Source organism: Scyliorhinus canicula, chromosome 4 (genome assembly GCF_902713615.1).
Source record: "Scyliorhinus canicula chromosome 4, sScyCan1.1, whole genome shotgun sequence".
Classification (NCBI taxonomy): Eukaryota; Metazoa; Chordata; class Chondrichthyes; order Carcharhiniformes; family Scyliorhinidae; genus Scyliorhinus; species Scyliorhinus canicula.
The window spans coordinates 200,065,688-200,079,347 of NC_052149.1; the positions used below are offsets into that span (position 1 = coordinate 200,065,688).

Sequence of the window (13,660 nt, forward strand, 5' to 3'; positions counted from 1 at the left end):
AACTCCCGCCACTCCTCCGACCCCTCCCAATGTGGGGCTACCCCTCCTCCCCAGTGCCCACCAGCAGGCTCTCCTCCTCCTCCTCCCACGCGGGAAAAAAGCCCGCGCTTCCCAGCTCCGACCCCATCAACCCTCAGTACGGGAAAAAGCCCTCGCTTTCCACCTGCCCGACCCCACCTCCTCTAAAGCAGCTCCCATTGTCGGCCCAATCCCCTCGCAGGGCCCCAGCCCCCCTTCCCACTATCAGCTCCCCACACTGCAAGTCTACCCCCCTCCTCGAGCCCATCCACCAAACCCACGCAAAAAAAAACAGTGCCCCACCCGACCTGAAAACGACACAGAACCAGCAATAAACAGAAAACCCCCCCTCAGAAAATAACACAGTTACATACAGACCCCTGTACCCAACCCTCAGTTTGAGTCCAACTTTTCGGCCTGCACAAAGGTCCACGCCTCCTCCGGGGACTCGAAGTAAAAGTGTCGGTCCTTGTAGGTGTGGTGGTATGGATATGAGCACTGCCATTGGTGCAGAGCACTGGCTTCCCATTGGCTCTGGCTGGTCATGTGCCTCTCGTCCGATTGGTTGGGACTAGTCATGTGACTGCTCTCCAATTGGTCGAGAGGCAAGTAGGCCCCGCCTCCGAGGTGGGGTATAAGTACCCAGAGTTCCCGGCGGTCGGTCATTCTCTGTAGTCGACCACCGGGCTAATAACTAGCTGATTAAAGCCACAGTTCAGATCCTAAATGTGTCTTGAATCGAATTGATGGTACATCAGTAGGTGACCCACAAACGCGCCGACTGCAACATGCCGAACTTCACTCCTTTTCTGTGCAGCACCACCTTCGTCCGGTTGTATCCGGCCCTCCGCTTAGCCACCTCCGCACTCCAGTCCTGGTAGATCCGTACCACCGCGTTCTCCCACCTGCTGCTCCACTCCTTCATGGCCCACCTGAGCACACACTCCCGGTCAGCGAACCGGTGGAACCGCACCAGCACCGCCCGTGGCGGCTCATTCGGCTTGGTCTGAGTCTCCAGCAGCTTGTCGATGGAAGCCTTCAACGGCTCTAGCAGCTCCGCTTTGAGCTCCCGAACGCAGCGCTGGAGAGTCTCCTGCTGCTCCTGCGTCCACTGCCTCCATGCTTCTTGGTCTCCGCCGGCCGCCACCTTGTGCTTCTTCCCTTGCTTTTGCTTTGGCGCTGCCACCGATCTTGCTCGCCCCACTCCTGGTCCAGGCCATATACTGCTGGGGAAATGCTGCTGACCCCTCCTTCCCACGTTGGGAACTGTCGAATAAGTACCGCGGGGGGCCCTAAAAAGAGCCCAAAAGTCCATTCCTGGCAGGAGCTGCCGAATGTGCGGCTTAGCTCCACATAGCCGCAACCGGAAGTCACAAAGAGCTCACTTAACATGAACTCGAATAAGTAGGTTCTTCCCGGAGGTGGAGGATAGATGTGAACGGTGACATGGAGGCCCGGCCAACCATGCCCACATGTTCTGGTCTTGCCCCAGACTTGCTGGGTACTGGACAGCCTTCTTCGAGGCAATGTCCAAAGTGGTGGGGATGAGGGTGGAGCCATGCCCGAAAGTGGCGGTCTTCGGGGTATCAGACCAGCCAGATCTATTCCTGGGGAGGAGGGCGGAGCCCCTTGCCTTAGTCTCCCTGATCGCCCGACGTAGAATCCTGATCAGCTGGCGGTCAGCAGCACCGCCCAGAGCTGCAGACTGGCTGTCCGACCTCTCGGAATCTCTCCAAATGGAGAAAATCAAATTCGCCATCCGAGGGTCACAGAACGTGGGAGCCGTTCACCCAATTGTCCCGGGACCTGTTTGTGTCCAACAAACAAGCAGAAGAATAGCCAGGTAGCCAAGAATCAGGGGAAAGTAGCCAAGGCATCAGAGGGAGGGATAGACCCGAGGGGGAAACAGCTAAACCTGAGAGAAAAGAACGGCGAATCACAAAAGAAAGGGAGGGGGGAAGAGGGCAGAAGGGGGGGGGGGGGGGAGGGGGGGAAGAGGGAAGAGGGAGGAGGCAGGGAACAATGGAGGGGAACCACAGAGGGAGGGGGAGGTGAGGGAATGATAGCCTGAAGGAGAGCACTGGAAACGACAACTAACTTGGCAAATACATTAACCGAGAGCAAGGAAAATACAAGCGAAAGACGGGATCAACGGCCGAAGCGGAGGTGAACGCGTGACGACAATAGCAGCGAAAAACGTCCTGGAGAAGCAAGTAACAACACCAACACCAGATCCTTACTTGTATTGCCCTCTCTGTAATGGACATAACTAATGTAATTGTTTTTCCGGCATCCAAATGTATATGTACCTCCCCAGTTCCCCCCCTCCCACCGCACACAAACAGGTGCCTACTTATTTGTTAAACATAATATTACTAACTGTACAGATTTGCTGTTTTTGAGCTAGTGCACAATATCCGACCAGTTTTTTCTCTCTTCTATCTGTAAATATTTCAATCTGTGTACATAACTGTAAATATACTATGTTCAAAAACCCAATAAAAAACATTTATAAAAAAATAGATGAATCTACCTCACTTAAAATGTCTGAAGAAAGGAAAGTCAATGGGCAGGATTCTCCGACCCCCCCACGCCCCACAGGGTTGGAGAATCGTCATGGGGGGGGGGCGTGAATTCTCCGGCGCCGGGGATTTGGCGGGGGCGGGAATCGCGGCGTGCCAGCCGGCGGCCGCTAGCAGCAGCCCCCCCCCCCCGGCGATTCTCCGGCCCGTGATGGGCCGAGTGACTGTCCTTAGTACTACAAGCTTCTATTTCCTATGCTCTATTTGCCTAAAACAACCTTTCCATTCATTCCTGAACTACTGTTGAACACAACACATGACTTTCCTAACACATGACAAATTGACTCACAATGCTCCCATTTGGGGGCGGGGGGGGTAAAAACACGGAAAATTTTAAAATACTGAGATGTGAATTTCAGGAATCACAGCTTGAGATCTTAATGCTTGTGTATGACTTTTTATTATTTTGTATTTCAACAGAGAATTAAATCTGAGTCAACACATTAAATAGAATAGTGGATAGTCGGATTTTATTTATAGAAAATAGAATTAAAAATGACACATTGCATATCCACAATTTTAATCCTTCACCCATCACTCGTCACCTGCCTAGGCTACAAGATCGAGAATTCTCTGCCTGAACTTCCCACCTTTCTATCATTCTCTCTTCTCATGAGAAGCTCCTCAAACCCTTCTTATCGGGCCAACCTTTGGTTATCTGTCCAAACATCTCCCTATATAGTTGGTGTTAAATTTGCTTTGTAGCACCTTGGGATGTTTTGCTATGTTAAAAGCGCTTTATAAATGCTATGATTGAATACATTAAAGAGTTGTACACAACATTGCAAAGAGGAAAAAGGAGTTTTTAAAAAATAAGTTTATAGCACCCAATTATTTTTTTCCAGTTAAGGAGCAATTTAGCGCCTAACCTGCACATCTGTGGGTTGTGGGGGTGAAACCCACGCAGACACGGGGAGAATGTGCAAACTCCACACGGACTGACCTTTGAAATTCTGCAAGGATTGCAGCCAGCTAACTCACTTAAAGCCCAGTGGAACCCACAATGAAACAACAGTCAGGACCAATCAAGTGGTTTCTCTCATGGGGTTTGCAGTACGAGTTCCAGGGGGTTACCAGTAGAATTCACACGGCAGTTTAGTGGAATTGCTTCTTTCAAATGAGAAACCAAGGGGTCAGAGTCAGAGAAATCCACTGGAGACTATGACTTGCTGGAGAAGAAAGGTTATATATTACTTTGATTATATTTTATTCAACATAAAAAATTCATAAGGGTTGATTAACTAACTTTGTTGATTTTGCTTGACTTTAAATGTTTTAATACTTTAGCCATTAGGTAGGACTCAGATCGTCAAGCTACAGAGGCTCGGTATGAAATATTGAAATGTATATGGATTACTTAAAATATTAACAGGAATTCTGATTCAGAAAATTGACAGCATGAGTTTATAGGTCAATTAAGTCGTTTGAAAATAAAAATAGTAGCACAATTAAAATTGTTCCTCATTTAAATGCAAATTGAATATTGATTTCAGTCCTTTTCTTTATTCTTTCAGGGGATGTGGGCATCGCTGGGAAGGAAACATTCAATGTCCATTCCTATTTGCCCTTGAATTGGGCTATTTGGCCATTTAGGAGGGCACTTAAGAGTCAACCACATTGCTGGAGTCTGAAGCCACAGGTAAACCAGACCAGGTAAGGACGGCAGATTTTCTTCCTTCAAGGACTTAAAAGCTTGCGTTTTTATGCCATTTAACCATGGTTATCAACTTCACCAATACTGACACTAGCTTTATATTCCAGATTTCTTAGTAGATTTTAAATTCCACCAGCTGCCGTGGTGAAATTTGAACTCGCGTCCCCATAGCATTAGCCTGAGTTTCTGGATTACTGGGTGCCAAAATACTGGTGTCATAGCTGCTGTAGTGTGGGTGCTTTACGTGGCTATAGAGTGATGCGCTTCAGCTATTGCAGCTATTGCAGAATTCACGGAACATGAGATAAGAGTATGTTATCTGGGATATATTAAAGCTGTACTGTTCCTAACGGATTTTAACAGCTGCAGCAGTACTAAGATATGTGGAGACCTCCCTGTAGAAGATACAAGAGAGAAAGGTGTGTTTTTAACATTCCCTTCGAAAGAGTAGTATGTGAGCACTCTGTATTGAATAGCAGAGTTAATACTGTCTTACTTGTGACCAGATCCTGGGAGTAGATGAAGAGAAAATCTGCTGATCTCCGCTAGGTTGGCAAGGTAAGTATGTTCACAATTTGCTTCATAATAATAATCATCTTTATTAGTGTCACAAGTAGGCATACAGTAACACTGCAATGAAGTTATTGTGAAAATCCCCCAGTCGCCACACTACGGCGCCTGTTCGAGTACACTGAGGGAAATCAGCGGGAATGTCCAATTCACCTAACAAGCACATCCTTCGGGGCTTGTGGGAGGAAACTGGAGCACCCGGAGAAAACCCACGCAGACACGGGGAGAATGTGCAGACTCCGCACAGACAGTGACCCAAGCCGGGAATCGAACCTAGGACACTGGCGCTGTGAAGCAACAGTGCTAACCACTGTGCTACCATGCCGCCAATGGTACAATGTTGTTTTTGAAGGAAATTCGCTGCGTACTTGGTGGAGCATCACAGATTTTCCAGTTGAGTCCACCCTTTGACCCAAGAAGTGTGACTATTTTAAATGGGGACTGAGCAACTGCCATGTTTTCAGATTCAGAGGTAGCATTATGGGAATAGGACCTGAATGACCATTTTGTTTTGTAAGGCTTGAGGATGGGTTAATGGGCATACTGTCCACCCAGTGCACAAGCCCTCATTCCAGTACTGCTTCTGTCCCACAATAACATATGACACACACAACAGGTGCACAGCAGGTCACTTACCTCAGAGTTCAATCAATCCAGCGCACATCAGGAACATTGCCTATCAGGCCCTAGTTTCATGTTTTATAGGAATAGAGATGGGTCAAAACATTTTTACAGTATCTACACCCTTTTATTCAGAATCCGCACAAATGTTATCAACAAATTTATAATTAGAGGCAAGAAGAAAGGGGCAGACTGGCAGTTTTAGAATCAAAATATCAATACTGAAGGGAAAAAAACTGCAGAAAAGTAGTTGTGTGATAAATAATGACATAAAAAGAAGTGAAGTGACAGATTTTGCCGGAAGGATCTTCTCCCTGTTGGCCTGATAAATTGTTGCACAATCTCACACTATGTGGTCTCACAGTCAGGTGGAAAATCAAGCACTTCAAATCTCTTTCCCACACAGAATGAGACAAGCCTGACAAGGTTGGCACCTCCCATGTCATTCTGTTACATTGCTGTTTAACGTTAAGGGTTAACCACATGGAGCAGAAAAGGTTTCTCCTCTCTAGTCCATTAGCAAGGTTGTCATGCAATATAAAATGCTGAAGGAAATGCATAAAAGAAAGTTTGTTTTTCTAAGCATGTCTGACAGTCCCATGCAATAAGAGGGCATTTATACCTGCAAATTACCAAAGCATATTATTGTGGAACAGTGGGTTATCAATTTACACCCAGGGTTCTCCACATTAGAATTCTTCCTCTCAAGCACTAAATGGAGACCAGCACAATTGACGGCAGAATTTCTAAAAGGGGATACATTGTGGGAAGTCAAGAAACAGAGAATACGTTCAGCATCTCAACCAAGATTAAAAAGTGATGTGGAGAGACCCATACTGAGAAAAAGAAAACATTTGATGCTAAAATTTCACATAAATATGATTGATGAAACATCAAGTAAGAAGTATTAGCGACATCATGAAATTTGAACATTTTCATTTGCGAAGCACTGCACATTAATTCTAAAATGAAGCCACCCTGAGACAGCAGGTAGCACATTGGTTAGCACTGCTGCCTCACAGCCCCAGGCACCTGGGTTCAATTCCAGCGTTGGGTTACTATCTCTGTGGAGTTTATATGTTCTCCCCGTGTCTGCGTGGGTTTCCTCCGGGTGCTCCGGTTTCCTCCCACAGTCCAAAGATGTGCGTGTTCGGTGGATTGGCCATGATAAATTGCCCATTAGTGTCGGGAGATGTGCAGGTTAGTTTACGGGGATAGAGAGGAGTGGGCAAGGATAGAGTTCTCATTCAAAGGGTCGGTGAAGACTAGATGGGCCGGATGGCCTCCTTCTGCACTGTAGAGATTTTTGTGTGTCAGGAGTTACTGAAAAAACTTATACAAATCAATCAGTTTAGAGGCTGAATTGATGTTTTATAATATGCCTGTTTAAGAACTAAGTATATTGAGATTAATATCATTGAATAGCAAGAGAGAAGATATGAGGGCAGATTATAAGAGAAATTGATTTCTATTGACATAAAATCTAGGAGTTATGCCCGCAGTGTTTTTTTTTAATCTGCGCTCACGCTTGTTATAATGGACCAGGACTCATGTAAAGCTGTAATATTCTCCAGCAGTGAGGTACCTTTTAATGTAAAATCAATATGTGTTTGACATCACTATTTCCTGCGCTGGCCACATGGGGCTGGACGATTTGCTGCTGTACCTGTATTCTGAGCTAAGATTACATTGTCTGTATGCTCTTGTGCAATGGGCTTAGCAGTGACCTATGATGAACTTAATTAGGATCTCTACTAAGAGCTGTGCAACAGCAGCCCAGGAAAACGCACTCAACGTTTCCATCTCGACTGTGTTAAAGTGCCGAGCCTTCGATAAATACATTAGCACAGTTCTGCTATCAAGATTGTCAAGTTAACAGCATGACAGTTTAATCTGTATCCCTATTGTTATGACACTGTGCACCAGTACACGAGAACACTAAAGCAACTGTACCTTCTGCAGGAAGCCACTTGCTCTTTCATACAAAAACAGATGTTCCAATGATGAACAGCTTATGCACAACTACTGGAATAGGCAGATTCCATTTGTCAGCAATGAATTTATATTGAAGCCTCTCAGACTGAAGCAGTGCAGCTCTCATTCAGTAAATAAAACCTCCTGTTTAATATTTAATGGGGATCACTATGACACAACGTACATTGGAATAGAAAATGTGGGTACATAACTGTAGTAATCCACGGGAGGCAGGAGTTCCGTCACCACACCAATATTTATTTACAATAACGATATTACAGGAGCAGCTACAAACAGTGCTGCTAGTAGTCCAGTCAACTCAAGACTGGCTCACAAAGCCTACACAGGTGCTTATATGGCCCCCCTCAATGAGCTATCATTGAGGGAGCTCATACTCCAATTGGCCAACCAATAAAGCCAATTGGAGTTCATTACACCCCTCCCCCACAAGGTCCGAGGAATTCCTGCCAGCTGGCATTCCTCCGAGCTTCTTCCTGCTCCTCATGTCTGAGTCTGTCACCTCTGTGTCGTCCGCCGGGTCGTTCTCCGAAGTGGGCGGGGTGTACCTTATAGGTGCCCTTCTTTTCCTTGGTGACCTCCTTGGAAGTTGTTCTTCCTCCTCCTTGGGGAGAGGTGTCGCGGCGGCCTCATCGAACGTGTCCATCTCCGACTCTGACGACTGGATGACGGGGTCTGGAGAAATTGCTCGGGGCTGGGGTGTGGGTATCCTTTCCCACACTGGGCTATCCCAGCTTGAGGCGGTCCTGCTTCGCCTGCCTCCAGGTGTGGTTCCGCTGCCCTTATTTGGTCTAGGTGTTTCTTCAGCACCTTATCTCCTATTGAATCCTCATAGGATATGGGCCCTGTTTGGGACTCTACCGTGCCTTTGACCCACGTTGGTCCATTCCCATCATTCTTAACCCAAACCGGTGCCCCCACCTTGAAATGTCTCTGCTGCCGACTATTATCATGCCCCCTGCGTTGGGCCTCCTGTTGTTTCTCCACTTTCCCCGTTAAATTTGGGAAAAGGAGACTCAGCCTCGTTCGCAGCCGCCTTCCCATTAAGAGTTCAGCTGGCGGTATGCCTGTTGTGGAATGTGGTGTGGTCCTGTAATCAGACAGCCAGTGGGAGAGCTTTGTGTCTATTGACACTGCCGGCTGCTTCTTGAGTCCCGCTTTAAGTGTCTGGACCGCTCTCTCTGCCAGGCCGTTGGTCCCTGGATGGTAAGGGGCCGTTTTGATGTGACGGATTCCGTTTTCCTTCAGGAATATTCCAAATTCCCCGCTTGTGAATGCCGTTCTGTTGTCCAACACCAATACCTCCGGAAGTCCATGTGTTGCAAATGAGGCCCTGAGCTTTTCAATTGTCGATGCTGTGTTTGCCGTGTTTACCCGGTGGACGTCCAACCATTTGGAGTGGGTGTCCACTATCACCAAAAACATTGAGCCCATGAAAGGGCCGGCGTGGCCAATATGCAGGCGGGTCCACGGTCTGCCTGGTCATTCCCACGGGTGCAATGGCGCTGCTGGTGGTACTCTTTGCCCCTGTTGGCACTCCTGGCACCGACGTACCAAGGCTGCTAGGTCTGTGTCCAAACCTGGCCACCAGACGTAGCTTTGAGCTAGCATCTTCATTTTAGACACCCCTGGGCGTCCGTGATGTAACTCGGTTAAGATTGCCTGATGGCCCTGAGCTGGGACTATTACCCAGGCTTCCCATAATAGGATACCGTCTTCTACGGTTATTTTGTCCCTTCTGCTCCAGTATGGGTGCATCTGGGGCTCCACTGGTCTTTCCAGTTCCCCTGTTAGCAGTAAATGCTTCATCTTGGCTAAAACTGGGTCTTTTCGCGTCCTACCTACTGGTAGGGTGTCCAAAAAATTTAGAGTCATTACTGTCTCCTCTACTTTTGGTATTTGCGGCGGAGTGTCCGGGAGGGGAAGTCTGCTCAAAGCATCTGCATTTGCTACTCACGTTCCCGGTCTGTGCTCCAGAACGTTTCTATACGCCGCCAGTAGCAATGCCCAGTGTTGGATTCTAGCTGATGCAATCGGGGGTATTGCCTTGTCTTCTTTTAATAACCCTAATAACGGCTTATGGTCCGTCACTATGGTGAATTTCCGCCCGTACAGATACTGGTGAAATTTTTTTACTGCGAATATCACCGCCAGTCCTTCCTTCTCGATTTGGGCGTACTTCCTCTCCGCCATCGCCGAGGTCCTCGAAGCATAGGCTATTGGCCGTTCTTCCCCATTCCTTCCTCTATGGGCTAAGACGGCTCATACCCCATAGGGGGATGCATCACAAGTGACCACCAACTCCTTCCTTGGGTCATAATGCTCTAGGACATTTTCGGATGACAGCTGTTCCTTAATGTCCCTAAATGCTCGGTTTTGGCGGGTGGACCATTTCCATTCTTGCCCCTTTTTTAGTAGCTGGTGGAGGGGTTCTAGGATGGACGCCCTATTTTCAATAAATTTTCCATAATAGGTTACCAACCCTAAAAATGATCGTAACTCCTGGACCGTGGTGGGAGCTGGGGCTTCTTTTATTGCCCTTACTCTGTCTTCTAATGGGTGTAAGCCTGACTCGTCTACTTTATATCCCAGGTACGTCACTTGTGGGGCCATAAAAACACATTTTTCCCCTTTTAGCCGTACGCCTGCCTTTGCGAAACGCCTGAGCACTTTCTCCAGGTTCCTTAAGTGTTCCCTGTTTGTCCTACCCGTGATTAAGACATCGTCCAAATAAATCGCCACCTGCGGTAGCCCCTGCAGAATATTTTCCATCGTACACTGGAATATAGCACAGGCTGATGACACTCCGAAAGGTAGTCTAGTATAATGAAAAAGGCCCTTCAGGGTGTTGATCGTAGCGAACTTCTGGGAGTCCTTGTCCAGTTTTAACTGCAGGTAGGCATGGCTCATGTCCAGTTTCGTGAACAAAAGCCCACCTGCCAATTTGGCATATAGGTCATCTATTTTCGGGATTAGGTATTTGCCCAGCAGTGCGTATTTGTTTACCGTCTGTTTGAAATCTCCACAGAGACGTATCGTGCCGTCTGGCTTCAAAATTGGTACCACCGGCGCTGCCCATTCCGAGAATTGTACTGGTCTGATAATGCCGTCGCGCCGTAACCTTTCTATTTCATCATCTACTTTCTTCCTTAATGCAAAAGGTACCGGCCTGGCCTTACAAAATTTCGGACGGGCTTCTGGGTCCACGTGCAAAGTTGCTTTGGTGCCTATGATTTCCCCCAAACCTTCCTGGATGACCTCTGGGTATTTTTGGAGTACTCCACTCAACTGCCCGCTTCCACTCTGGAAAATTTTCATCCAATCTAATTTTAGGTCTTTCAGTCAGTTTCGTCCAATTAAGCTTGGTCCGGAGCCCTCTACTATCGTCAATGGTAATCTGAGCAATTGTTTCCCATATTCCACAGGTACATGAGTCGTGCCTAGAACTTCCAGGGTTTCCCCCGTGTGGGTTTTAAGTTTCGTCGATGTTTTTGTTAGGGTTAGTGGCTGGAGTCCATCTTTGATTTTTCTAAATTCTGCCACTCCCATTACTGATACGGCCGCACCCGTGTCTATTTCCATTATTGTCGGCCGCCCGTTCACCCATGGGGTAATCTTAATGGGTTCTGCTTTCTTCGTTGCAATATTATATAATTGTTCACCTTCAGAGGAAGATGGGGGGTCTAGGTTGTGTACTTCCCTGCGTCCCCACCTGCTATTCCTCTTTTGCCACCTCCTTCTAGGGTTTCTGTTGCTGTTACCCCACTCTGTCTGGTGCCAGAAACGGTCCTTCTCTGTTGGGGGAGCCTCAGCCGGTACTTCCCTCTGTCTCCAGTTAGTCCTGGCAGACTTGGGGGCAGTTCTGGGGCTTTCCTTTTTCCCTCTATTCCTCGGGTTTTTCCTGAGATCGGCTATCTGGTAGCAGGACCCGTTGTGGTAGTCCCTCTCACAGGTATCTACCTCCATTGGCGTGCCCTGTAGTTCCTGCGCCCCACTTGCTGCCTTTTCTAGGGACAGTGCGAGCTGTAATGCCTGCCTGCAGTCTAGCTCCGTTTCCGCCAACAGGCGTTTCTGTATTGTGAGGTTGTTTATACCACACACTAACCAGTCCCGAAGCATTTCATTTAGCGTCGGGCTGAACTCACATTTTTCCGCCAGCCTTCTCAGGCGGGTCAAGAAATTCGTGACTGACTCCCTGTCTTCCCGCCTCGCTGTGTAGAATCTGTACCTACGCAAAATGAGGGGTGGTTTTGGGTCGTAGTGCTCTTTCACCAATTCCGTTACTTCTTGGAAAGTTTTCGCGTCCGGCGCATCGGGATAAGTCAGACTACGTATAATGGCGAAAGCTGAGGGTCCGCACGCCGACAGCAGGATAAGCCGTCTCCTTTCGTCCGTCAGTATATCATTTGCCCGGAAGAAGTAACACATTCTCTCCACATACTGAGACCAGTCCTCAATAGCTGGGTCGAATGCCTCTAACCTCCCAAAAAACGTCATTTTTAAAATGGTAAGGCTTACCCTCCGAGTGCGGCAGCTTGTCTCCGCAAAATTCTTAGTTTACCTCGTCGCCACTGTAGTAATCTATGGGAGGCAAGAGTTCCATCACCACACCAATATTTATTTACAATAATGATATTATAGGAGCAGCTACAAACAGTGCTGCTAGCAGTCCAGTCAACTTAAGACAGGCTCACAAAGCCTACACAGGTGCTTATATGGGCCCCCTCAATGAGCTATCATTGAGGGAGCTCATACTCTAATTGGCCAACCAATAAAGCCAATTGGAGTTCATTACAATAACAAACAGGTATTAAAATGCTTCCCTTACAGCAAGGCAACCAATACATTTCTTTAAAACCAGTATCTTCCTTCTTTCTAGCAAAAGTGAAAACAATTTGTGTGTGAATATCTTTCACTGAAATTATGCAGCCATGTTGCACCTGTTATTAATAAGGCCACTCAAGCACTCCAATGCACTTTGAGCATTTCTGAGCATTTCTGAACTGTTTTTACACAAGTTCTAACATTGGTAATACCACTTGTGCAAAGCTTTTCCAATTGTTTATGCCATCGGTTGGTTCAGGGGAAGATGGAATTAAATTATGTTCATCAGCTCTCAGCTCATTTTGAAAATTGCAACAGCGTCTGCGTAGAAAGCACTTGGGAGAAGGAAACTGCCACAATGAACAGGCAAGCGTTTCAATCAAATATTATAATGTAGTTTAAAGGTATTTAAATCGGAGCATACATTCATTTCTGATATTCATGCCAGAATGTGATATTCATTCATCACACCGACATCAAATCGTTTTTTAAGGTTGCGAGGATGATGTCTTACAGGTCATTTTTGAAGATTAGCTGCCTTTTTTCAAATTGATTAATGGAGGCTCCAGGAGAACTGTGTTATTATTTGACTATTTATTTTGAATCTACTTTATTTTCAGATCTTTTGGCTACAGCTTTTGGCACTGCCATTTTCAGTTGATGCAATTTAGATTAACACTAAATATTATATTTAGATGACTTGGAGCAAGCGGAGGATAAGTGAAAGAGGGATAGAAGACAAGTTTGCCCGAGAGGCTGCGAGTTTGTATCAATTCTAATATTCATAATCAAATACACAGCAGAGTGAACTTAACTAGATTTACCCAATTAGGAACATATCCAATATCAGGATTTTGTGTAACCAAACACCATTGTAAATTCCTCTATCATCAGCTCAGATAATATTCATTTTTGGCCACAGAATTTCCATTTCCATATTACAATCTAGGCACCTACGCCATACTGTCTACTTTGATGATGCGGTACATTCCAAATTACAGTTAGATGGGGTTATTGGGTTACGTGGATAGGATGGAAATGAGGGCTTAATATGGGTCGGTGCAGACTCGATGGGTGGAATGGCCTCCTTCTGCACTGTATGTTCTATGTTCTTAAAGGCATAGGTCCTATTAACTGTTTAGGTACAAAAGATTGAATTAACAGAAAGGAAAAAACAAGGGACTGACAGGGATTAGCAGGAGGATCCTTACACTACCTTGAACAGCAGAATGGAGGAACAGCAGAAAAAAGCCAAGGAGGTTCTGTTAAATGACAAGAAAATATAAGACAAAGTAAATGAGCTCGCAGTGAAAGGGCAAACCTGTTGAAAGACCTTCACAGTTTGGACTGGGCTGGAGGGGCTCAGGTCAGAGGTTTTTTCCTGGCTGGGGCACATTTG

General features: G+C 46.6%; 1 protein-coding gene across 1 annotated transcript in view; it reads left to right on the top strand.

The window, feature by feature from the left end:
* Nucleotides 1–13,660, top strand: part of LOC119965306 (neuropeptide Y receptor type 5-like) — a 113,520-nt gene that overhangs the window by 47,079 nt on the left and 52,781 nt on the right. Inside the window, exon 3 of the mRNA XM_038795861.1 lies at nucleotides 4,115–4,253. The gene's annotated coding sequence lies outside the window, so the exon portion shown is untranslated. The remainder of the gene's footprint in view (nucleotides 1–4,114; nucleotides 4,254–13,660) is intronic.